At 39.3% G+C, this 27121-nt stretch overlaps 1 pseudogene across 1 annotated transcript; it reads left to right on the plus strand.

The window, feature by feature from the left end:
• The first annotated feature begins 2285 nt into the window (after positions 1-2285).
• Positions 2286-5002, plus strand: Dmtf1-ps2 (cyclin D binding myb-like transcription factor 1, pseudogene 2; annotated as a pseudogene). The gene is made up of 2 exons (XR_010061650.1): positions 2286-2389; positions 2962-5002. The product of XR_010061650.1 is annotated as a cyclin D binding myb-like transcription factor 1, pseudogene 2 (transcript).
• The last annotated feature ends 22119 nt before the right edge of the window (positions 5003-27121 follow it).

Below are 27121 nucleotides of genomic sequence, written 5' to 3' on the forward strand. Positions count from 1 at the left end.
CTATACCTATTATCCTTAGGTTTGATCTTCTCATTGAGTCCTGGATTTCCTGTATGTTTTGGACCAGTAGCTTTTTCTGCTTTACATTATCTTTGACAGTTGAGTCAATGATTTCTATGGAATCTTCTGCTCCCGAGATTCTCTCTTCCATCTCTTGTATTCTGTTGGTGAAGCTTGTATCTACAGCTCCTTGTCTTTTCTTTTGCTTTTCTATGTCCAGGGTTGTTTCAATGTGTTCTTTCTTGATTGCTTCTATTTCCATTTTTAATTCCTTCAACTGTTTGATTGTGTTTTCCTGGAATTCTTTCAGGGATTTTTGTGTCTCCTCTCTATGGGTTTCTACTTGTTTATTTATGTTTTCCTGGAATTCTTTCAGGCATTTTTGCGATTCCTCTCTGTAGGCTTCTACTTGTTCTCTAAGGGAGTTCTCCACGTCTTTCTTGAAGTCCTCCAGCATCATGATCAAATACGATTTTGAAACTAGATCTTGCTTTTCTGGTGTGTTTGGATATTCCATGTTTATTTTGGTGGGAGAATTGGGCTCCGATGATGCCATGTAGTCTTGGTTTCTGTTGCTTAGGTTCCTGCGCTTGCCTCTTGCCATCAGATTATCTCTAGTGTTACTTTGTTCTGCTATTTCTGACCGTGGCTAGACTGTCCTATGAGCCTGTGTGTCAGGAGTGCTGTAGACCTGTTTTCCTGTTTTCTTTCAGCCAGTTATGGGGACAGAGTGTTCTGCTTTCGGGCGTGTAGTTTTTCCTCTCTACAGGTCTTCAGCTGTTCCTGTGGGCCTGTGTCTTGAGTTCACCAGGCAGGTTTCTTGCAGGGGAAAAATTGGTCCAACCTGTGGTTCCAAGGCTCAAGTTTGCTCGTGGGGTACTGCCTAAGTCCTCTCTGCGGCGGCAGCAACCAGGAAGATCTGCGCTGCTCTTTCCGGGAGCCTCCGTGCACCAGGGTTCCAGATGACGTTTGGTGTTTTCCTCTGGCGTATGGATGTGCGCAGAGTGCAGTCTCTTCTGGTTTCCCAGGCGTGTCTGCCTCTCTGTAGGTTTAGCTCTCCCTCCCATGGGATTTGGGTGCAAAGAACTGTTTATCTGGTCTGTTTCCTTCAGGTTCCAGCGGTGTTTCAGGCGCAGGGGTCCTGCCGCTCCTGGGCCCTCCCCTACGGGAACCCAGAAGCCTTATACAGTTGCCTCTTGGGCCAGGGATGTGGACAGGGGTGGGCAGTGTTGGTGGTCTCCTCCGCTCTGCAGCCTCAGGAGTGCCCACCTGATCAGGCGGTGAGGTCTCTGTCCCACGGGGTTTGGGAGCAGAGAGCTGCTGCGGGCCGGGATCCGCGGGTGTCTAAAGTTCATTCTTATGAAGATCATGTTAATATAAAGGAGCAAGTTGAGAAAGGAAAAATATGAAATAAATGGTTCAAGTATTAAAGAGACACCAGTAAGTAAAATGGAGTTGAATCCTGTGTCGAAGGTTATTACATTGAATTAAAGAAGTAATGACTTTGGGGCAAGATTCCATTCAGCTAAATTAGCTCCAGGCAACTTAGTACAAAGTTTTAATCTTAAGAGGCAAAGACAAGCAGATCTCTGAGTTCAAGGACAGCCTAGAACAGAGCAAATTTTAAGTGAAGTAAGCTTACATCCAGGTGTGGTGGTAAACACCTTTAACCCCAGGGGACAGGCATACAGATCTCTAAACTCAAGGTCAATCTACAGAGCAGGATCCAGGAGAGCCAAGCTTATGTAGTGAAGGCATCAGATAAAAGGAAGCTACTGATAGTGTAATAGAACAAGGAGGGGGTGGGGCATGTTCCAGTTCCTGCAAACAGCAGAACTCAGGAGCTTTGACCACGTGTCCCTGGCTTTATATTCAAGAGGAAAAGGAGACTACTGGGACAATTGATGCTGGTCAGTTGGAGCTAAGAAATTAGGTGATTAAGAAGAGACTAATGTCACCAAAGTGAAATATTCTGGGAAGTGTGTTCTGAGAGCACAAAAAAGCTGTGTTCCAGAGATAGCCAAGATTGTCCCTCATGCTGCAGCTCCATGTTGTTTGTGTAAGAATCACCCAGTTGGTACTGGTTTTAAAGGTATGAAGAGATAATGAAGAACAGCTGAGACTTGGGATTGTGAGAGAGCATGGAAGCCATTGGTGAAAGTATAGCCTCAGGTGCAGTTGACAATCCAGGATGGAAGGGGTCAGGCAAAGGATTTGAGACTTGGCACCATGAAGAGAGCCTGTGTGAGGCTATTGGTAAAGCCTACTTGCAGTGGAAGACCCCAATGTATTGGAGATGCCAGTACCATGTGATAATCACCAAGAACCGCAGCTGCAGTGTAGTGGATCAATCTGAACTTAAAATGCCATGGAGGACAGAGCTGGAAAAGTGAAACCAGCCTTTTGAAGAAGCCCAGAAGATCATGAGTGGATCCTGGACATTGAAACGAGTTTGTAACATTGACGCTCCCTTGGATATCCAAAGATGTTAGATCTAGCAGGTCAGATCTAGCAGAGCAGATGTGGGCTATCTTCTGAGGAAAGCTGCTAACAAGGAGAGGAAACAGCTCAGGAGAAAAGTTTTTTGCAGTTAACAAAGGTGAAAAGGAAGTTGAAGATCTGATGACTGCTTTGACATCAGACATGGAGATGGCAGAGTTTTGAGTTTGCCCAGCTGGTTGCCTGTCTTTATTTGGGGATTACAGTTAAGTGATTGGTTGGATCTCAGAAGAGACTTTGAACTTTGGATTATTAGCATTGTTGATAGTGCTATAGAATATTGGGTCTTTGAAAGTTGGACTAAATGTACTTTTTTTTTTAAGACAAATACTCTTTTATTTCTGTTAAACTGAATATACAATTATTGTTCCCTAGGCAACCAACTTTTCCTTACTACTACAGTTTCACATTAATAAAACAGATGGTGAAAAGACAACTTTGATTGTGAAGATCTAATTACAGTAACCTGAACTGGAAACAGAGTGGGGGAACTGAGTGGACCAAGGAAGATGAAATCAATCTCATCCTCAGGATAGCTGAGCTTGATGTAGCTGATGAAAATGACATAAACTGGGATCTTCTAGCTGAGGGATGGAGCAGTGTTCGTTCACCACAGTGGCTTCGAAGTAAATGGTGGACCATCAAAAGGCAAATCGCAAACCATAAGGATGTTTCGTTTCGTGCTTCAACAGACTCCCCTGTTGCTTCTGTTGACTCAGAAACAATAACACTAAACAGTGGAACACTACAAACATTTGAGATTCTTCCATCTTTCCATTTACAGCCTACTGGTACTCCAGGCACCTACCTTCTTCAAACAAGCTCAAGTCAAGGCCTTCCCCTAACACTGACCACAAGTCCCACAGTAACCCTGGCAGCTCCTGCTTCTCCTGAATAGATCATTGTTCATGCTTTATCCCCGGAACATTTGTTGAACACAAGTGACAATGTCACAGTACAGTGTCACACACCAAGAGTCATCATTCAAACTGTTGCTACAGAGGACATCGCTTCTTCAATATCCCAAGCAGAACTGACAGCTGATAGTGATTTTCATTCATCTGATTTTCCTGAGCCTCCAGATGCACTAGAAGCAGACACTTTCCCAGATGAAATTCCTCGGCCTAAGATGACTATACAACCATCATTTAATAATGCTCATGTGTCTAAATACAGTGACCAAAATAGCACAGAACTGATGAATAGTGTCATGGTCAGAACAGAGGAAGAAATTGCTGACACTGACCTTAAGCAAGAACAGCCTTCCGACTTAGCCAGTGCTTATGTTACTGAGGATTTAGAGTCTCCTACCATAGTACACCAAGTTCATCAGACAATTGATGATGAGACAATACTTATCGTTCCTTCACCACATGGCTTTATCCAGGCATCTGATGGTATAGACGCTGAGTCTGTCTTGCCTTTGACAACACTAACAGATCCCATATTTCAACATCATCAGGAAGAATCTAATATAATTGGATCATCTTTGGGCAGTCCTGTTTCTGAGGACTCAAAGGATGTTGAGGACTTGGTAAACTGTCACTAGATTGTTAGAAGCAGGTACTTCAGGAAGCCACATTGTTGACTACATTGTCTCCAAAGAAAGGAGCCATCCCAAGAGTCCTGGTCTGCCATTCCTCTGGCCTGTGCATAGCTGCTGTGCTTAAGCCATGCACATCGTTGCTGCTGTTACCTTCTACCTCCTTTTAAGTAGATCATCTGAGGTCCAATTTTATAAGTGTGTTATGATGGAGGACAGGAAGTGTGAGCTGCCCAGACTTGTTAAGTTTTGTGTCAAGAGGGAGTTGCAGTCACTGCAGCTACTTCTGTCACCAAAGCTTAACTCCTCTGGTTTACTTCTAAACAGTAATACCCATCTCTGCGGTGGACACTGAGCTCTGCCCAGACTCAGGCCGGTCTGCTTACAATTCAGGTTATATTAGCAACAAGGTCCAGCTCACCTTAGCAGTGACTTTCAGAAAGACTAACTTAGGAGTTTATGACATGACCAGCATCCAGGTCCAAGATCATGGGAGGTGGCTGTGATGGTTAACCCATTGCTGGCAGTGGGAGCTGACTGAGGCAGGGTAAAGGACAAAGCAGAGAATCAAGAAAATTCACTACAGGTCTTTGGTTTTTAACTTTTAAAGGGAATGTGGGTAAAGTGGTAACACAATGCACTGGTAACCAAGCAGTTATCACCCTCATCAGAAACCAGTCCTTAGTTTACAGTTAGCACTTTGAAGTGAGATTAAATGAAGGGAGGTAATATTGCCTGTATTTGATAACCATGACTTTTTTTTATTACACGTTTTACTATATAAATTGCCCAGAAGATAGTTGAGGGGTATTAGAGTATGCTGTTCACTTAGTGCATTACCTGGTGGGGGTACAGTATAGCTTCTCCCTCAGGCACTTTTAAAAAACAAAGTTTGCTTCTGTATCAAAAGAAAACAAATCAACAGTCATTCCTAAGGTAAAGCCAAAAGTAGCCTCTAGGGCTTTAGTGATATGATACTTATAGAAAAGTCAAAAAAAAAAAAAAAGGAAACTTGTATAAATTATTTTATTTATTACTGTAAATGTACTTTTTTAATGCTCTGTTTGGGTATGTCCCCCATAGACTCATGAATTTGAATAAGCCTATGGAGACCACGGAGAGGAATGTGATGGTTTGCATATGCTTGGCCCAGGGAATGGCAATATTTAGATGTGTGGCTTTATTGGAGTAGGTGTGTCACTGTGGGCATGGGTTTGAACACCCTCCCCCTAGCTGCCTGAGGATGCTCAGTCTGTTCCTGGCTTCCTTTGGATGAAGATGTAAAGTGCTCAGCTCCTACTGCATCATGCCTGTCAGGATGCTGCCATGCTCCCGCCTTGATGATAATGGCCTGACACTCTGAATCTGTAAGCCAGCCCCAATTAAATGTTGTCCTTTATATACTTGCATTGGTCATGATGTCTCTCCACAGCAATAAAACCCCAACTAAGAGAGTCAGCAAGTACACTCAGCTGATAAAGACATTTTTTACCAAGACACACCCTCAGTTTGAACTCAGTGATCTGTATGGACATCTTCATGTGTACCACCACTATATAAACAAATAATTTTATCTTAAACGTTTCAAAGGCAGAATTGAATTGACAATGAGATTGAAATAATAAACAGAGAAAATGCAGGTTCAGACAAGAATCAACGAATACTCCCCAACTGGTTTAGGCATGAATATGATATAGTTGTTGCCTGAGAGCTCTGTCAGAGCCTGACAAATACAAAGGCAGATGCTCACAGCCAACCATTAGACTGAGCACGAGGTCCCTATTGGAGGACTTAAAGGACTGAAGGAGGTGAAGGGGTTTGCAACCCCATAGGAAGTACAACAATATCAACCAACCAAACCCCGCAGAGCTCCCAGGGACTAAACCACCAACCAAAGAATACACAGGGAGGGACCCATGGCTCCATCAGCATATATAGCAGAGGATGTCCTTTGTCCTTGTTGGACATCAATGGGAGGAGAGGCTCTTTGTTCTGTGAAGCCTTGTTGTCCCAGTTTAGGGGAATTCCAGGGCAGGGAGGCATGAGTGTGTGTGTCAGGAAGCCTAAAAGCAGAGGGAGCAGGGTTGGGATAGGGAGTTTCCAGAGGGGAAAAGTGAGAAGGGGTTAACATTTGAAATGTAAATAAAAGAAAATATCCAGTAAAAAAAAAAAAGTATTTCTGGGGTGTTGGGAACAATGTCCTTAAAACCCTCCATTATTGATGTTAATAGTATAGTTAGAGTTAAGTGTGACTGGGTTCATGGACAATTCCCAGCCAGCTGCAGAAGGCTTATACAAATCTGGTGGTCAGGATGAATAATGATATGATAAAGTTGTGACCTTGCTGAGAAATACATCTGATGTCATGATGCCCAATGTGATGACCTGTAACCTTTCTGAAAAACCAACATCCTGTTAACATCAGCTGACCACAAAAGAGCTGTGTCCTTGGCCTGCATAAATGTGTCTCACTTTCTGCCTCTCTCTGTTATCCATGTTATGGTATAAATTCAGCCTTGGGAAAAAATAAAATTGTCGCCTTGATCAGACTCTTGTCTTGGTGTCCTTCTTCATTCTCTTCTAGGTACCTTCTGAACCCTCACTGACTATCCTGCAGGATGAGATAGTGGGGGGATCACCATCCCAAGACTCAAATTCTTTTACAGAGCATCAGTGACAAAACTGTATGGTACTGATACAGAGACAGACAGGTAGATCAATGGAATAAAATTGAAGACCTAGAAATGAACCCTCACACCTATGGCTGCCCCCTTGTATAATACTTCCCCACTATACCTCTGCTTCTCCTGTGAGCAGGTAGGGCCCACATGAGTATTCCTACATCCTGTCACTTCAAGTCTTTGGGAGGCTAGACAGTTCACTTCCTACCAATCCAGACAAGGTAGCCCAAGTAGAAGAATGTTCTCCACATACAGGTAACAGCTTTTGCAAGAGCACCAGTTTCAGTTGTTCCAGACCTACATGAAAACTGAAATGCACATCTGCTATATATGTGGGGCGAGCCCTAGTTCCAGACGATGTATGTCCTTTGGTTGGTGATTCAGACTGTGAGAGCCCCTAGGGTACAAACTAGTTCATTCTTTTGGTCTTCCTGTGAAGTAATCCTCTTTCGGGCCTGCAATCCTTCCTGCTATTCTTCCATAACAGTCCCAAACTCCATCCTCTGTTTTACTGTGGGTTTCTGTATCTGTATGAATCAGCTGCTGGTTGGAGCTTCTCAAAGGACACTATCAGTGGGACAAATTGGCAGACTACCCAGATTAGGAAAGATACTTCACCAACCCTACATCTGACAGAGAGCTAATATCCAAAATTTACAAAGAAACAAGAAGCTAGATATCTACCAAAATAATCCAATTAAAAAATGGGGAACAAATCTCAACAGAGAAATTTCAAATGGCTGCGAAGCACGTAAAGAAATGGTCAAAGAGTTTAACCATTAGTGAAATGCAGATCACATCTACAAAGTTCCATCTTATACCCATCAAAATGGCTAAGATCAAAAACTCAAGAGATCGCACATGTTGGTGAGGATGTGAGCAAGGGGACCACTCTTTCGTTGCTGGTGGGCATGCAAACTTATATAACCACTTTGGAAATCAATTTTGCACTATCTCAGAAAACTCATTGACTTTTTGCTAATGGTGAAAATCTTATTTTCTGGTATTCTAACACTGAAGAATATTTAAGCCCTCTGTTCTCACTCCACCTCTATCAAATCAACTTCTAGGAAAATTGGAACCCAATCTCCATTACTGTTTCTTCAGAAAAGACTACCCTGACTCCAAACAAAACCTTCCTTTATGGTTATCTTATAGGATCACATACTCTATACCACATCATTTTATACTTTTCAGAAACTATCATTTTTATATATGCTTTAATCATTTTAAGTTTGTGCACAGTACAGTTGTGACCATACAACTTATAAATAATATCTTACTACTAGATATATTAAAAAAGAGGTAATACTGATAACAAACTATTTGAAACAAACTAGTGTTTTAGTTAGTTTTCTGTTGCAATAGTGAGACACAATCATCAATCCAAAGTAAAGAAGAAAGTATTCATTAGAGCTTACAGTTTCACAGCATCGGTGACTTTCATGAGGAATGTATGACAGCAGGTATACAGGTATACAGACATGCAACTAGAGCAGTAACAGAGATCTTGCATCCCTCTATGAATAAAATAAACGTGGCAGAGAGAGCTAACCAAAAATGTTAAGGGTTTTTGAAATCACAAATGTCACCTCCATTAACACACTTTCTCCAACAAAATAACATTTCCCAATCTTTCACACATTTCTACAAATTAGGGACGAAGCATCCAAATATATGATCCTGCTTACAGATTTTTGTAGAAGGGCTTTATAGATAATAACATGATTATTTAAAAATCTCACTACTGACTTCAATGTACTGTAGTCAATTTTGGTGATCTTTTTGCACAGTTTGGAAAACTTTTTCTGTTGTGGGATAAACAAAACATTTCATTTAAATTATTTAGAGTTTTTGTTAGTCTTTTAAATAACCTTTATTTTTTGCATACAGGAATACTTCATCTATTTCACTCCTATCCTCCCTCCCCAACTGTAGGCTCCATGTCCCCCTTCTCTGAGATTCACAGTATGCTCTTTAATTATTATTGTTCATACATTCACACAAATAGATATCCAATCTAGTGAGATCATTTAGCATATTTCATATGTACACACACTCTTGGCTGATAATTTTTAATTGAATAATAGATCAGAAGCTTGTCTGTGGAAGAAACTAATTCACTCTTAGCAACCTGCAGCACTTCATCTTGAGGTTGGGCATGGCTGCAGGTGAACATGATAGGTAACATTGTTTATGTTATATGAACGATAATAGAAACAATAATAAATTGTTTGTTTTAAAGATATTTACTGTCATTTTCTTCAATATTATCATGTTTGGTCATATTAATTTATTGCAAATTAAGAGAGAGCTTGTCATATTTGATGTTCTATATCTGCTAATTATAATCAAACATGTCCATGTCTCTCTCTCTCTCTCTCTCTATATATATATATATATATATATATATATATATATATATGTGTGTGTGTGTGTGTGTGTGTGTGTGTGTGTGTAATCACATGATTTTTAGCCATTCATCTGTCGATGTACACCAAGACCAATTCCATATTGTAGCTGTTGTCAACAGTAATGTACCATATGTCAATGTGTAGGTCTCTCTGGTGAGCTGATTTAATTTATTTTAGATAGAGACATAGATGTATGATAGCTGAATCGTATGGTACATCAAAGTGCAGTTTTCACTGAAACCTAAATGGTATTCTAAATAATGACAGTACTAAGTTGTGCTTCTATTGATAGTACAAATGCTCTTTTTCTTCACTTCCTACTGGCACTTTTTACTTCAAAAATAGGCATTCTAATTGAAAAGAATATATTTTAATATACTTTTTACATGCAGTTTTGTGAGAAATGATGGTATTGGATATGTTTCATGTTTTTGTTGGCAATATGTAGTGATTGATTGATTGATTTTTACTTATCTAATTTATATCCTGTCCAATGCCTTGCTTCCAATCACCTTCTTCCATAATCCTTCTCCCATGCCCCACCTCCTTCTCCTCTGAGTTAGGGGCCTCCCTGCATATCTTCCCACCCTGGCATATCAAGCCTCTGTGAGACTAGGCACATCTTCTACCCTGACGCCAGACTAGGCAGTCCAACTAGAAAAACATATCCCATAGGAAACAGGTTTAGGGGTAGCCCATCTCCAGTTGTTCAGGACCCACCTGAAGACTAAGCTGCATGTTTGTTACATACATGCAAGGAGGCCTAAGTCCAGCCAGTTTATGTTCTTTACTTGGTGGTTCAGTCTCTGAGAAGCCCAAGAGTCCAGGTTAGTTAATTCTGTTGGCCTTTCTGTGGAGTTACTACCCATTAGAGGCCGCAGACCTTTATCTTATTCTAGAGTCCCCAAAGTCCAATATTTGGCTCTGGGTGTCTGCATCTGTCTGAGTCAGCTTCTGCATAAAGCCTCTCAAAGGACTAGTGTGCTAGATACCTGTCTGCAAGCATAACAGTTTATCATTAATTGTATCATGGATTGATGCTTGTTCACGGGATGGGTCTCAAGTTTGGCTGGTTATTGGTTGGCTATTCCCTCAGTCTTTGCTCCAAATCCCTTCATTTCTTATAGATAGGTTAAGTTTGGGGTCAAAAGTTTTTTTTTGGATGTTTTGGTGTTGTTATTGCTCCACTGGGGTTTCTGCTGGGCCATAGCAAGCAAGATACCTAGGTTCCATATTCTCAATGAGTCACAGATAAGGACACACACATTGATTCAGGGGTGCCACCCCTCTCCCAAGTCTCAGTCTCTACTTGAAAATGTCCCCTAATCCCCCAACCCAGGCTATTGCAAATTTCCATTCATTCTTATAGAGATCAGGCCATCCCCTCTGCTCTTCCCCACACCCAACTGACACCTCCTATTTCTCTCTTCATCCCATCTCCCAACCCAGTTTTCTCCCTCCATATGCCTTCCAAGCCATTCTCTTCTTCCTTCCAATGATGCTCAAGCATCCTCACATCTACCTTCCTTCTTGTCCAGCATCCTTGGGTCTCTTGAGTATCTTTTTAACGTGTTAAAATAATTGTACATTGATTATTGTGAAATTAGGCATAGTGGATATTTTGAAAGTACAACATATTCAGAATAGTTCATTCTATGCCTGAACTGTCTGAGCATTAGTTAATGTAGCACCAAAGTTATTTGGGCTAACAGGTGATATATTATGAAAATAGTTTTGTACCAGTTTCTTTAATATTAGCACATAAAAGAAAAATTAACACATCCTTTAAAACACATGTGATTGAATAATTAACAGGGAATAAATGTGGAAAGTAAACTGTATTGCAAAACAGGTCATTTCAAAGTGATTTTCTCTAAGAATTCTCACACAGGAAGCAAATTTCACAGTTTCTTGAATCTGAAATTGTGTAATAAAAGTTTAATCATCTATAATTGCATAATGAATTTTTTTTTGGTTCTTTTTTTTTTTTTCGGAGCTGGGGACCGAACCCAGGGCCTTGCGCTTCCTAGGTAAGCGCTCTACCACTGAGCTAAATCCCCAGCCCCCATAATGAATTTTTTTAAAAAATGAATATGTTGAGTCTCAATTTCATTTTAAAAGTCATGGGGCAAATGTGTAGTATTTATAAAAAATATTACCTAATTGATTTTGAACTAAAAATATTAGAATGCATGCATAATAAGTCAAGTAAAAAATAAGAATGTTGGAGAACCATGGTCATACTTACCTTTCTAAATGGGACTTATAATGCTAATTTCATAATAATATATTAATATCAGTAAATATTATACACATGTAGAAATAATTTTCAAATCCACTAGATATCTATCAATAATCAATGAATTATACAAATGTAGCACAAATATACAACCTAATATTTAGGTAAAACTAAAAATATAAGTACAGAATTTGCAGGCAAATGTTTTGTTGGTGCTTGCAAATGTTACATGTTTTCATTCATATATGGATGTTTTTAGTCTTTGATGAGTGTGTTTGAATTGGCAGGCCCATAGGATTCAGATAACAACTAAGGTAATGTGGGAGGCATTTTAAGTGAAGGAGTAGAAAACATGTGTTTTAAATATGAAAACTACAGTAGTGAACAAAAGAAGGGAACTTAGAAAGAATGATGATGGAGTATGGGGAGGAGCAACAAAATCCAAAACACTTTGATAAAACCTACTAATGTGTGTGTGTGGGGGGGTGAGTATTATGGAAGTCACTGGTGACTAGTTACACTGAGACTGGGTTAATGCCTGTTCCTAGAGAAAGAACTCACAATGAAAAAGACTAAAATCTGACTGTTGCTTTGGTCATAGGCTCTAAGGATAATATGGTACTCTTATTCTGCTTAGTGAAGGCAGTAATTAACTACCCCTATGTTCTTACCTTCATGTTTATAGACTAAAAGACTTCTCATCCCTCATCGGAAAAGCTTCTTTCTGGAGTAGATGTCAGTTAATTCAGAGATGAACAAGTTATTGATATGGATATGAAGGAAATAAGAGACTATGAATTGACCAGTTCTTTTTGCTTTTATTGGACTTTTTTTTTAACAATACAAATATTTTTTCCCTTTCCTGGTTTCCCATCTGTAAGACCCCTATCCCCTCCCTGTCGCCCTTCTTCTACAATGGTGTTTCCCTCCCCAAATGCTCCCCTTCCCATCTCCCTGCTCTGACCTTCCCCTACACTGGGGGGTCCAGCCTTGTGAGGACCAAAGGTTTCTCCAATTGGTGCCCAACAATGCCAAACTCTGCTACATATGCGGCTGGAGCCATGGGTCTGTCCATGTGTATACTTTGGATAGTAGTTTAGTCTCTGGGAGCTTTGGTTGGTTTATTGTTTTTCTTATGAGTTTGCACGTCCCTTCAGTTCCTTCAATCCTTTCTCTAACTCCTCCAACAGGGACTCTGTTCACAGTTAAATGGTTTGCTGCTAGCATTCACCTCTGTACTTGTCAGGCCCTGGCTGATCCTTTATGGAGACAGCTATATCAGGCTCCTGTCAGCATGCACTTCTTGGCTTCATCAATATTTTCTAGGTTTGGTGGCTGTATGTGTATGGGATGGATCCCTAGGTGGGACAGGCCCTAAATGACCAATACTTCAGTCTTTGCTCCAAACTTTGTCTCCATATCTCTTCCTGTGAATATTTTTGTTCCCCCTTTTAAGAAGGACTGAAACATCCACATTTTGGTCATCCTTCTTGAGCTTCATGTGGTCTGTGGATTGGATCTTGGGTAATTTGAGTTTTTGGGCTAATAACCACTTACCAGTGAGTGTATACCAAGTGTATGGTTTTGTTTTGTTTTTTGTTTTGTTTTGTTTTTGGTGATTGGGTTACCTCACTCAGTGCCTAGTTTTAAATGAGATATTTATGCTACACCTCTGCTTACAAAGCTCTGCATTCATGTACATGGCATCTGTAATGAAACTGTATTTGCCAGACATGGATTTTTCACACATGAACTCATATCGGGTGTGACTGCATGTACTAAGCTAGCACAAGATCAATCATAACAAAATTTCACCATTCATTCAGGAGAAGTCAATGAAGAGCCAGCACTAGATTAAGAATGTTAGGTGATTATTTTCCCTCTAGAGAAGGGAACATCAGGTTTCTTTGCTGCTGTGCCTTCTGAGAGCCTATAGACTTGCCTCAGTAGATTTAGATTTTGCTACATCCGAGAATATACACATGTAGCAATAAGTTGTATACATGTAGCAGTGCATCAAAATCATTAGGATCAACAGAGTTAAATGACAGGCCATACATTGGGGGGAGACTACTTGCAAATCACATATATAATAAGGGGTCATACTCAAGTTATATTTGAAGTCACAAAAGGGAAAATCAAAGAATCTGTCATTTAACTCTTGATCAATTTGTTTTTGAAACTGTGTAAAAGCATTTTAGTTTTAGGTATCTCAAAGTTGGAATATTGGCAACAAAATTATGTAATATTTAAATAAAATCTCATTTTTAAAAGCAAAAACATATTAAGATCACATGAAGTTAAGATGGAAAAATAGTGGGGAGATATAAAAGGAATTGAAAATGTATTTGATTAAAACACATAAGTAGGTTATGAAATTATCAAAAAAGAATTAATCATATTACATATATGAAAACAAGGTCTACATACATTTGTAAATCTTCAGTGGTTATTTATATGTCAGTGATATGGTTCAAAATAAAGCATTTTTTATTAATCTATCTTCTTGGAAAATATAGTTATATTATGATAACATTATTTTTATTCCTGGATCATTTGAAGATTTATGAAAAAAATGTTGTTTCATAGTACTGCAGTCTCAGGAAATATGTTCAAACTGATTAACAACCTACATTCTTTGAGAACCAGAACAATTCAGGAGCAGGGGTTCTTAACTTTCCTAATGCTGCTACCCTTTACTACAATTCTTCATGCTGTGGTGACCCCCAATGCTAAAATTAATTTTGCTGCTACATCATGACTCTAATTTTACTACTGTTAAGAGTTATACTATAAATACATATGTTTTCTGAAGTTCATAAATGGCCCCTGTGAAAGGATTCCTCAACTCCCAAAAGAGACACAATCCTTGTTGAGAATCACTGATCTACATAAACCTTATTGTGCAGAATAATTTTTGGTAATTTTTCTTAGAAGTATATGTAAGTTATATTGGACAGAGAAAGAAACTTATTATAATACATGTTTAATGCTTTACTCTATCTTTGTTGGGATCCCAGGAAATTTAAAAAAACTTGAGGGTTATTTAGAAAAGAGGCAGTGATTAGACCTGTATATTGATATATACCGATAAGTTTCAATAAATGCCGATAAGCATCAGAAAGTGCAACTTCATCATTCTTGAGGATCTGGTGTATTGTTCAACAGAGTCTGTACCACTTATATCACTAATCTAATAAAAAGGTGACCATTGATTTGGAAATATAGCTCACTGATAGATTACTTGTTTAGCAATCATAATGACCTAAGTTCAATTCCCAGCAGTAAAATAAACATATGTATCCATAAACACTTTTAAAACAAAGCAATTACTATCTTGAGCTGAGAAATAAATATTATATTTGAAAGGATGGCAAAGCAATGATGATTAAATGAAATTTAATTCAGATATGAAGAACCTCTGCTTAACATCCCCTTCTCTGTGTATAACAGTACTTTGTATGCATTTCATGTACTATTTTATATACAGGTAAATATGGAATTTTCTAATTAATTCTACAGTATAAATAATAATCTTCCTAAAAAATTTGGAACCGATAAGAAAAATATACATCATTAATATTTGAGTATTTACACTTAATATTCCATTAATATCTTTCACTGATTTATATTGATTGAAATATTTTCTACCTTAATTATGACAATAAAGAGAGGAATGAATAGAAATATCAGTAGACACTATAGTCATTTAAAACATCTAATTGCATAAAATTCATTATTTCTATTTTTTCTTTAAAGGTTATTATACATTTAATAAAAAATTATTTATTCTTTGTGACTTTCACACCATGCACCATAGTCCCACCCATTTTGCCATCCCTTCATATCTGCCCTTCAGCCATGCAACTTCCCTCTCCAAAGAAAACAAAACAGAGGCCAAAAACAAAACCTAACACCACCAAAAATACCATGCTATGGAAGCAGTAGTATATCACTGTTAATCACACAGGATACCCTCTTCCCCCATACAGCTTAATTTGCAAATGTTCATTGGACTAAGTCCATGGCCAGGTTTAAAGCCTCTGCCACCCACACTATCAACAGTGGATCCTTCCTGGGATTCCTCTCAGACACCTCATTGATTTTGCCCTGTGTCATGTAGATCCTGCAGTTTTGGATCTGCAAGACCAGCCTCTTCACTCCATCCAGCAGTACACAGACAGGGTAGATGTTTGATTGGTCCAACTCAGAACCCTGGATCTGGGCCTGAGTGGAAGCTAAGATGGTCAGCCTACCAGCTCCCCTGTGCTTGTGCCACAAGGACCAGCCCTCCTGCCTTACCCTGGCAGGAGATTGGCTAGCTTTCTGACTCTCCAGCCTGTCTTGAGGCAGGCTCTTCTGTCCCTGTAGACACCGGGCCAACCCTACTGGGCTGCCCAGGTGAGGTACTTCGTATGGTTGCCTTCTTAAGAACTCTCATGATACTAAATTGAAAAAAAAATAATAGACTAGTTTCTTCAGTGGAGAAAATTTCAAAACAGTATGACACTGGATGTCTATCATGATTGTTATTAATATTACTGATGTTTGTCCACAGTGAAAAATAACAATTAGGGCAAAGTGAAATCCAAAATGTTCAGTTTGGAGGGAAAAATAACACTAGAAAACTTAACCTTACTGCCAAGTAGAGAGAGAAGTTGGAAGAGAACTGCAATTGCTGGATTAGATTAGCGACATTAAAATAAAGACTTCCATAGACTGCAATAAAGAGAAGGGTGAATCCATTCCCCAACAGGGCTGGCTGCCTTTTCTGTCCTCAGTGGAAGAGAATGTACCTAACTCTGTAAATATTTGATGCATGCACCTGGGTAGGGGGATACTCAGAGGGGCTCTCTCCCTCTCAGAGGAGAAGGAAGGGGTAGGTAAATGAATAAATGGATAAATGAATAAGCAAACAAACAAACAAATAAACAATCTACTAAACTAAAGAAAAAGAGCATGAAAACAGCAACTCCTATAGTTACAAGTCTGATGTAAAAGAACTTAGCTCGGTCATCTACTCCAGCTTTGCCATGTGAGGCATATATTGCTCTCTTGAGCTGGTAATATTCCCTGAATTCTGGCCCTGGTATCTGCAGTGTTTTGAAGTCCCCACTGTGGCCTAGGCTTCACTTTCAGAGCTTCACACAATGACTTTTCAGAGCCTTTAGGCAGGGACTTATGCTGCCTGGCTTCAGTAGCTCTCTGAAATTATGGAAGAATAATTTACACCTACTTTACCTCAGAAGCTAGAATCGTAAAGACAATACCATCAAGTTCCTCTGTATGCTTAGATGGGACTCTGGTGCACTGAACCTCATTAGAAGCAGAATTTGTTTGGTTTTGCTTCTTAGGAGAAGAAAACCCCTTGGGTTTTCATTTACAATTTTCTTTCTATTTTTTAACCAAGACAGATAATGAGAATACTATAATCAATAAATCAATAATCATATAAAAATGAATACTTTGAACGATATTAAAAATATAATAGGTTGGGGATTTAGCTCAGTGGTAGAGTGCTTGCCTAGCAAGCGCAAGGCCCTGGGTTCGGTCCCCAGCTCCGCAAAAAAAAAAAAAAAAAAATATATATATATATATATATATATATATATATATATATATATATATATATATATAATAAAGCTAAAGGATTCAATATTTAATGAGTGCTAAAATGTATGTTGGTTATTCAGAAATTAAAAATATTTTCTTTATGCTTTTAGTAATAGAAAATACTATATGCATATTCAGGGTATGGTATATTGACACTCTAAAATAAAGAAAATAATGAATATATATTTATAAAGTTGGATCCCAACTTCACCCAAGAGCTGACCAGATTATTGAAGCATATCACTATATGTGGTTTGAAAGAGCCTAATTTCAAATTATTTTTATTATTATCATTAATAATAAAAAGAATATGTTAAGGAGAATTTCAATGATAAAAGATAATAACTTTTCTTGGAATACCATTTATGATCTAAAATAATTTTACATATTTTACATACAACATAACATACCTATACTAGTGTTATCCACCACAAGAACAGCTAAGAAAAATAGAAGTTATAAATATAAATTTAAGATCCAGAGGATAGACAGCAGTTTTGTGAATTTCTCTTCTCTGAGAAGATGATGAAAAGAAGAAGAACTGATGTAGCAGTTGCATACCTGAGCTCTCAGGAACACTGATTATCTTTAAATGTATTCACAAGATCTTTCCTGTAAAAGTTTATAACAATGAATGATAAGGGCTTCTAGATTTTCATGCACTAGCTGATGTGTTACTTATTCTTAATAGCACAGGTAAAAGGTCAATTTTCAATGGGAAATTTTCATGGATGGGTTGCCCATGTTCAGTATCCAATGATATTCACACACATGAGTATCATTGATTGGTCTTTGGGGATTATTTTTTAAAGGGATTGTGAGTACAGTAGAGAAATGCATTTGAGGGTATTGGTTACATGTTAAAGAAATATGACTTCAATACAGGCTATAAATCTATGAAAGTTTAAAAGAAGTTTTAGAGGAATTTTAATACGGAATATCACTGCTCATATCACATCCAAAGATCTTTTAAGTCTCCATGATCCAGATGGAATGCAGAAATGCCTTTGGTTCACACCTTTAGTCCTTCTTGTTGGAATCCTTTGGTACACTCCTTTAACACCAAAGAATGACATATAATTGAGGAGCAGACAAAGGGACAGATCAAAGAATGATTTGACAGACTTTGTCAGAGATATGATATGCTCAACACTCAGGAAAAAAGCTATTTAAGAGCAGCTCAGGGACAGAGGGTCAGGTGAGTGCAGTGCAGTGCAGTGTGAGTTGAGTATATGCAAGAGTTCATGTAGATAAGTGGAAGTCATCAAAGGCAGCTAGAGTCAGATAATAAGAAGGAGTCAGAAGATTAGAAAAAGTTAGCAAAGTTAGCCTGAAGTCAAGTGGATTAAAAAAATTAAGAAGATGAGAGAGGCCAGATTGAATCAGTCAGTTTATAGAGGAGTTTGAACCAAAACATCAGAGTTGAACCAGCCAGCTGGTGTTCAGAAAGAGATAGAAAGGGTGAATTTAGGCTCCCAGACCCGGTGAGAGAGAGACCCAACCGCCTGGTCAGGTGGGCACTCCTGAGGCTGCAGAGCAGAAGAGACCACCAACACTGCTCACCCCTGCCCACATCCCTGGCCCAAGAGGAAACTGTATAAGGCCTCTGGGCTCCCATGGGGGAGGGCCCAGGAGCGGCAGGACCCCTGCCTGAGACACCACCAGAACCTGATAGAAACAGACCGGATAAACAGTTCTCTGCACCCAAATCCCGTGGGAGGGAGAGCTAAACCTTCAGAGAGGCAGAGAAGCCTTGGAAACCAGAAGAGACTGCTCCCTGCACACACATCTCGGACGCCAGAGGAAAAAGCCAAAGACCATCTGGAACCCTGGTGCACTGAAGCTCCCAGAAGGGGCGGCACAGGTCTTCCTGGTTGCTGCCGCTGCAGAGAGCACCTGGGCAGCACCCCACGAGCAAACCTGAGCCTCGGGACCACAGGTAAGACCAAATTTTCTGCTGCAAGAAAGCTGCCTGATGAGCTTGGGACACACGGAAGCAGAATTTCTCTAGGACCGGGCACGTTCTGTATTTACCGGAAGTCCCACACCTGCGGATGCCGGCCCGCAGCAGCTCTCTGCTCCCAGACCCGGTGAGAGAGAGACCCAACCGCCTGGTCAGGTGGGCACTCCTGAGGCTGCAGAGCAGAAGAGACCACCAACACTGCTCACCCCTGCCCACATCCCTGGCCCAAGAGGAAACTGTATAAGGCCTCTGGGCTCCCATGGGGGAGGGCCCAGGAGCGGCAGGACCCCTGCCTGGGACACCACCGGAACCTGATAGAAACAGACTGGATAAACAGTTCTCTGCACCCAAATCCCCTGGGAGGGAGAGCTAAACCTTCAGAGAGGCAGACAAGCCTGGGAAACCAGAAGAGACTGCTCCCTGCACACACATCTCGGACGCCAGAGGAAAAAGCCAAAGACCATTTGGAACCCTGGTGCACTGAAGCTCCCGGAAGGGGCGGCACAGGTCTTCCTGGTTGCTGCCGCTGCAGAGAGCCCGTGGGCAGCACCCCACGAGCAAACTTGAGCCTCAGGACCACAGGTAAGACCAAATTTTCTGCTGCAAGAAAGCTGCCTGGTGAACTCAAGACACAGGCCCACAGGAACAACTGAAGACCTGTAGAGAGGAAAAACTACACGCCCGAAAGCAGAACACTCTGTCCCCATAACTGACTGAAAGAGAGGAAAACAGGTCTACAGCACTCCTGACACACAGGCTTATAGGACAGTCTAGCCACTGTCAGAAATAGCAGAACAAAGTAACACTAGAGATAATCTGATGTCGAGAGGCAAGCGCAGGAACCCAAGCAACAGAAACCAAGACTACAATGGCACCATCGGAGCCCAATTCTCCCATCAAAACAAACATGGAATATCCAAACACACCAGAAAAGCAAGATCTAGTTCCAAAATCATTTTTGATCATGATGCTGGAGGACTTCAAGAAAGACATGAAGAACTCCCTTAGAGAAGAAGTAGAAGCCTACAGAGAGGAATCGCAAAAATGCCTGAAAGAATCGCAAAAATCCCTGAAAGAATTCCAGGAAAACATAAATAAACAAGTAGAAGCCCATAGAGAGGAGACACAAAAATCCCTGAAAGAATTCCAGGAAAACACAATCAAACAGTTGAAGGAATTAAAAATGGAAATAGAAGCAATCAAGAAAGAACACATGGAAACAACCCTGGATATAGAAAACCAAAAGAAGAGACAAGGAGCTGTAGATACAAGCTTCACCAACAGAATACAAGAGATGGAAGAGAGAATCTCAGGAGCAGAAGATTCCATAGAAATCATTGACTCAACTGTCAAAGATAATGTAAAGCAGAAAAAGCTACTGGTCCAAAACATACAGGAAATCCAGGACTCAATGAGAAGATCAAACCTAAGGATAATAGGTATAGAAGACAGTGAAGACTCCCAGCTCAAAGGACCAGTAAATATCTACAACAAAATCATAGAAGAAAACTTCCCTAACCTAAAAAAAGAGATACCCATAGGCATACAAGAAGCCTACAGAACTCCAAATAGAATGGACCAGAAAAGAAACACCTCCCGTCACATAATTGTCAAAACAACAAACGCACAAAATAAAGAAAGAATATTAAAAGCAGTAAGGGAAAAAGGTCAAGTAACATATAAAGGCAGACCTATCAGAATCACACCAGACTTTTCGCCAGAAACTATGAAGGCCAGAAGATCCTGGACTGATGTCACACAGACCCTAAGAGAACACAAATGCCAGCACAGGTTACTGTATCCAGCAAAACTCTCAATTAACATAGATGGAGAAACCAAGATATTCCATGACAAAACCAAATTTACACAATATCTTTCTACAAATCCAGCACTACAAAGGATAATAAATGGTAAAGCCCAACATAAGGAGGCAAGCTATACCCTAGAAGAAGCAAGAAACTAATCGTCTTGGCAACAAAACAAAGAGAGTGAAAGCACACAAACATAACCTCACATCCAAATATGAATATAACGGGAAGCAATAATCACTATTCCTTAATATCTCTCAACATCAATGGCCTCAACTCCCCAATAAAAAGAAATAGATTAACAAACTGGATATGAAACGAGGACCCTGCATTCTGCTGCCTACAGGAAACACACCTCAGAGACAAAGACAGACACTACCTCAGAGTGAAAGGCTGGAAAACAAATTTCCAAGCAAATGGTCAGAAGAAGCAAGCTGGAGTAGCCATTCTAATGTCAAATAAAATCAATTTCCAACTAAAAGTCATCAAAAAAGATAAGGAAAGACACTTCATATTCATCAAAGGAAAAATCCACCAAGATGAACTCTCAATCCTAAATATCTATGCCCCAAATACAAGGGCACCTACATACGTAAAAGAAACCTTACTAAAGCTCAAAACACACATTGCACCTCACACAATAATAGTGGGAGATTTCAACACCCCACTCTCATCAATGGACAGATCGTGGAAACAGAAATTAAACAGTGATGTCGACAGACTAAGAGAAGTCATGAGCCAAATGGACTTAACGGATATTTATAGAACATTCTATCCTAAAGCAAAAGGATATACCTTCTTCTCAGCTCCTCATGGTACTTTTTCCAAAATTGACCATATAATTGGTCAAAAAACGGGCCTCAACAGGTACAGAAAGATAGAAATAATCCCATGTGTGCTATCCGACCACCACGGCCTAAAACTGGTCTTCAATAACAGTAAGGGAAGAATGCCCACATATACGTGGAAATTGAACAATGCTCTACTCAATGATAACCTGGTCAAGGAAAAAATAAAGAAAGAAATTAAAAACTTTTTAGAATTTAATGAAAATGAAGATACAATATATCCAAACTTATGGGACACAATGAAAGCTGTGCTAAGAGGAAAACTCATAGCGCTGAGTGCCTGCAGAAAGAAACAGGAAAGAGCATATGTCAGCAGCTTGACAGCACACCTAAAAGCTCTAGAACAAAAAGTAGCAAATAGACCCAGGAGGAGTAGAAGGCAGGAAATAATCAAACTCAGAGCTGAAATCAACCAAGTAGAAACAAAAAGGACCATAGAAAGAATCAACAGAACCAAAAGTTGGTTCTTTGAGAAAATCAACAAGATAGATAAACCCTTAGCCAGACTAATGAGAGGACACAGAGAGTGCGTCCAAATTAACAAAATCAGAAATGAAAAGGGAGACATAACTACAGATTCAGAGGAAATTCAAAAAATCATCAGATCTTACTATAAAAACCTATATTCAACAAAAATTGAAAATCTTCAGGAAATGGACAATTTCCTAGACAGATACCAGGTATCGAAGTTAAATCAGGAACAGATAAACCAGTTAAACAACCTCATAATTCCTAAGGAATTAGAAGCAGTCATTAAAGGTCTCCCAACCAAAAAGAACCCAGGTCCAGACGGGTTTAGTGCAGAATTCTATCAAACCTTCATAGAAGACCTCATACCAATATTATCCAAACTATTCCACAAAATTGAAACACATGGATCACTACCGAATACCTTCTACGAAGCCACAATTACTCTTATACCTAAACCACACAAAGACACAACAAATAAAGAGAACTTCAGACCAATTTCCCTTATGAATATCGACGCAAAAATACTCAACAAAATTCTGGCAAACCGAATCCAAGAGCACATCAAAACAATCATCCACCATGACCATGTAGGCTTCATCCCAGGCATGCAGGGATGGTTTAATATACGGAAAACCATCAACGTGATCCATTATATAAACAAACTGAAAGAACAGAACCACATGATCATTTCATTAGACGCTGAGACAGCATTTGACAAAATTCAACACCCCTTCATGATAAAAGTCCTGGAAAGAATAGGAATTCAAGGCCCATACCTGAACATAGTAAAAGCCATATACAGCAAACCCGTTGCTAACATTAAACTAAATGGAGAGAAATTTGAAGCAATCCCACTAAAATCAGAGACTAGACAAGGCTGCCCACTCTCTCCCTACTTATTCAATATAGTTCTTGAAGTTCTAGCCAGAGCAATCAGACAACAAAAGGAGCTCAAGGGGATACAGATCGGAAAAGAAGAGGTCAAAATATCACTATTTGCAGATGACATGATAGTATATTTAAGTGATCCCAAAAGTTCCACCAGAGAACTACTAAAGCTGATAAACAACTTCAGCAAAGTGGCTGGGTATAAAATTAACTCAAATAAATCAGTTGCCTTCCTCTATACAAAAGAGAAACAAGCCGAGAAAGAAATTAGGGAAACGACACCCTTCATAATAGACCCAAATAATATAAAGTACCTCGGTGTGACTTTAACCAAGCAAGTAAAAGATCTGTACAATAAGAACTTCAAGACACTGAGGAAAGAAATTTAAGAAGACCTCAGAAGATGGAAAGACTCCAATGCTCATGGATTGCCAGGAATAATATAGTAAAAATGGCCATTTTACCAAAAGCAATCTACAGATTCAATGCAATCCCCATCAAAATACCAATCCAATTCTTCAAAGAGTTAGACAGAACAATTTGCAAATTCATCTGGAATAACAAAAAACCCAGGATAGCTAAAGCTATCCTCAACAATAAAAGGACTTCAGGGGGAATCACTATCCCTGAACTCAAGCAGTATTACAGAGCAATAGTGATAAAAACTGCATGGTATTGGTACAGAGACAGACAGATAGACCAATGGAATAGAATTGAAGACCCAGAAATGAACCCACACACCTATGGTCACTTGATTTTTGACAAAGGAGCCAAAACCATCCAATGGAAAAAAGATAGCATTTTCAGCAAATGGTGCTGGTTCAACTGGAGGGCAAAATGTAGAAGAATGCAGATTGATCCATGCTTATCACCCTGTACAAAACTTAAGTCCAAGTGGATCAAGGACCTCCACATCAAACCAGACACACTCAAACTAAGAGAAGAAAAACTAGGGAAGCATCTGGAACACATGGGCACTGGAAAAAATTTCCTGAACAAAACACCAATGGCTTATGCTCTAATATCAAGAATCGACAAATGGGATCTCATAAACCTGCAAAGCTTCTGTAAGGCAAAGGACACTGTGGTTAGGACAAAAGGCAACCAACAGATTGGGAAAAGATCTTTACCAATCCTACAACAGATAGAGGCCTTATATCCAAAATATACAAAGAACTCAAGAAGTTAGACCGCAGGGAAACAAATAACCCTATTAAAAAATGGGGTTCAGAGCTAAACAAAGAATTCACAGCTGAGGAATGCCGAATGGCTGAGAAACACCTAAAGAAATGTTCAACATCTTTAGTCATAAGGGAAATGCAAATCAAAACAACCCTGAGATTTCACCTCACACCAGTGCGAATGGCTAAGATCAAAAACTCAGGTGACAGCAGATGCTGGCGAGGATGTGGAGAAAGAGGAACACTCCTCCATTGTTGGTGGGATTGCAGACTGGTACAACCATTCTGGAAATCAGTCTGGAGGTTCCTCAGAAAATTGGACATTGAACTGCCTGAGGATCCAGCTATACCTCTCTTGAGCATTTACCCAAAAGATGCCCCAACATATAAAAAAGGCACGTGCTCCACTATGTTCATCGCAGCCTTATTTATAATAGCCAGAAGCTGGAAAGAACCCAGATGCCCTTCAACAGAGGAATGGATACAGAAAATGTGGTACATCTACACAATGGAATATTATTCAGCTATCAAAAACAACGAGTTTATGAAATTCGTAGGCAAATGGTTGGAACTGGAAAATATCATCCTGAGTGAGCTAACCCAATCACAGAAAGACATACATGGTATGCACTCATTGATAAGTGGCTATTAGCCCAAATGCTTGAATTACCCTAGATCCCTAGAACAAACGAAACTCAAGACGGATGATCAAAATGTGAATGCTTCACTCCTTCTTTAAATGAGGAAAAAGAATACCCTTGGCAGGGAAGGGAGAGGCAAAGATTAAAACAGAGACTGAAGGAACACCCATTCAGAGCCTGCCCCACATGTGGCCCATACATATACAGCCACCCAATTAGACAAGATGGATGAAGCAAAGAAGTGCAGACCGACAGGAGCCGGATGTAGATCGCTCCTGAGAGACACAGCCAGAATACAGCAAATACAGAGGCGAATGCCAGCAGCAAACCACTGAACTGAGAATAGGTCCCCCGTTGAAGGAATCAGAGAAAGAACTGGAAGAGCTTGAAGGGGCTCGAGACCCCATATGTACAACAATGTCAAGCAACCAGAGCTTCCAGGGACTAAGCCACTACCTAAAGACTATACATGGACTGACCCTGGACTCTGACCCCATAGGTAGCAATGAATATCCTAGTAAGAGCACCAGTGGAAGGGGAAGCCCTGGGTCCCCAGTGAACTAGACTATGGGGGGGAGGGCGGCAATGGGGGGAGGGTTGGGAGGGGAACACCCCTAAGGAAGGGGAGGGGGGAGGGGGATGTTTGCCCGGAAACCGGGAAAGGGAATAACATTCGAAATGTATATAAGAAATACTCAAGTTAATAAAAAAAAAAAAAGGGTGAATTTTGTCAGCTCTAAAACCACTGAACAATTATATCCAGTGAATAAAAGTTACTTTTATAAGAAGCATATGATACAAAGAATCAAGAAAAATGAGAGCTTGTTCTTTGAGAAAAGCAAGAAGGTAGACAAACCCTTAACCAAACTAGCTAAAGGGCACAGAGACAGCATCCAAATTAACAGAACCAGAAATCAGAAAATTAGACATAACAATAGAAACTGAGAAAATTAAAAAAAATCATGAGATCATTCTATAAGAGATCTTACTTGACAAAGCTGGAAAATATAGATGAAATTGATGGTTTATAGAAAGATACCATGTGCCAAAGTTAAATAAAGAACTGGTAAAATATAAAAACTCCTATAACACCTATGAGAAGCAGTGATTAAAAGATCAGGGCCAGATGGATTAGTGCAGAATTCTACCAGTTCTTCAAAGAAGAGCTAACACCAATACTTCTCAAACTACTCCACAAAATAGAAACATAAGGGATACTACCTAACTCATTCTCTGAAGCCAAAGTTACACTGATACCTAAGCCCTGCAAAGATGCAAACAAGAAAGAGAACTTCAGACCAAATTAACTTATGAATATCAATGCAAAAATACTCAAAAATTGTAGCATACTGAATCCAAGAACATATTAAAAGCATCATTCACCATGATCAAGTAGGATAAATCACAGGGGTGCAGGAATTGTTGAGTAAAAAGAAATCCATCAACATAATCCACTATATTAAAAAATCAAAAATTATCACATGACCATATCAGTAGACACTGATAAAGCCTTAAAGTCCAATACCTCTTCATGTTAAAAGCCTTGGGAAGATCAGGAATTCAAGGCATATACCTAAACATAATAAAAGCAATATACAGCAAACCAATAGCCAACATCAAATTAAATGGAATGAAACATGAAGCAATGCCACAAAAATCAGGGACAATACAAGGCTGTCTACTCTTTCCCTATTTATTCAGTATAGTACTGAAAGTTCTAGCTAGAAGAATTAAACAACAATAGGAAGTCTAAAAATATAAATCTGAAAGGAAGGATCCATGTATTAGTATTTGCAAATAATATAATAGTATATATATATATATATATATATATATATATATATATATATATATATATCCAAATATCCTACCTACCAGAGAATTCCTACAACAGCTAACTAAATTCAGCGAAGTGTCTGGTTGTAAAATTAATTAAAACAAATCAGTAGTCTTTTCCTACAAAAAGGATAAATGGGATGAGAAAGAAATTGATGAAACAACAACCTTTCAAAGTAGTCACAAATAACATAAATATCATGAACTAACTCTAACCAAGAAAGTGAAAGATTGATATGTAAAGAACATTGAGTTTCTAAATAAAGAAATCAAAAAAGACCTCAGAAGATGGAAAAGTCCCTTATGTTAATGGGTCAATAGAATCAACATAATAGAAATGGCCATCTTGCCAAAAGCAATCTATATATTCAGTGAAATTCCCATTAGATATCCAACTCAATTTTTCAAAGTGATAGAAAGAGAAATTCTCAACTTTATCTGGAATAAAAAAACACTCAGGACAGTGAAAAATATTCACAACAATGAAAGAACTTCT

This window comes from Rattus norvegicus, chromosome X (genome assembly GCF_036323735.1).
Source record: "Rattus norvegicus strain BN/NHsdMcwi chromosome X, GRCr8, whole genome shotgun sequence".
NCBI classification, from domain to species: domain Eukaryota; kingdom Metazoa; phylum Chordata; class Mammalia; order Rodentia; family Muridae; genus Rattus; species Rattus norvegicus.